Raw genomic sequence first — 1,006 nt, forward strand, 5'->3', positions numbered from 1 at the left:
ATGGTGTGGGAGAAACGTTAAAAGGTATTGTCATGTTAGAGAGAGAGAGAGAGAGAGAGAGAGAGAGAGAGAGAGAGATATTCATTGTCCTCTTGTAAGCTGTCGTCTGTTTGTTAGTTTTTCTCTCTCTCTCTCTCTCTCTCTCTCTCTCTCTCTCTCTCTCTGGTTCTTTGGGTGAACTTTCAATTAAATCTTGTTCTCCTCGTCCGCCTCCTCCTCTTCCTCCTCCTCCTCCTCCTCCTCCTTCTCCTCCTCCTCCTCATGCACTTTGGGTTCAGAAATAGTAACCATACACAAAACACGCGTGGCAAGCCCTGTAGGTCGTGAAGGAGGAATCGGATCTTGGAATCATCATCAGCTGTGACCAGATACACGCAAAAGCAAAACAGAGGAAATACACCATGCTCGGGTTTGTAGCGAGGAAAAGAGAGAAAGAGGAAAAGAGGAAGAGAGGAAAGAGAAATAAAGGAAGAGGAAAACAGGAAAAGAGAAATGAGGAAGAGAAAGAGAGAAGCGAACTAGGTGAAAATGGAGGAGAAAGTGTAAGGAAGAGATAAAGGAAGAGAGAAAAGAGGAAAAGAGGAAGAGAGGAAAGAGGAAGAGATAAAGGAAGAGGAAAACAGGAAAAGAGAAATGAGGAAGAGAAAGAAAGAAGAGAACAAGGAGAAAATGGAGGAGAAAGAGTAAGGAAGAGATAAAGGAAGAGAGAAAAGAGGAAAAGAGGAAGAGAGGAAAGAGGAAGAGATAAAGGAAGAGGGAAATAGAGAAAAAAAGAGAAGAAAGAGAAAGAAAGAGAAGGAGGAGAAGAAAAGGAGAAAGGTAAGGAAGAGAGATAAGAGAGAAGAAAGAGAAAAGAGGAAAGAGAAAGAGAGGAAGAATAAAGGAAGAACAGAAGAGAGAAAGAAGAAAAGAGAAGAAAAAAAGAAAGAAAAGAAGAAGTGGAGGGAAAAGGAGGAGAGAGTAAGGAAGAGATAAAGGAAGAGAGAAAAGAGGAAAAGAGGAAGGA

Source organism: Eriocheir sinensis, chromosome 19 (genome assembly GCF_024679095.1).
Source record: "Eriocheir sinensis breed Jianghai 21 chromosome 19, ASM2467909v1, whole genome shotgun sequence".
NCBI classification, from domain to species: Eukaryota; Metazoa; Arthropoda; class Malacostraca; order Decapoda; family Varunidae; genus Eriocheir; species Eriocheir sinensis.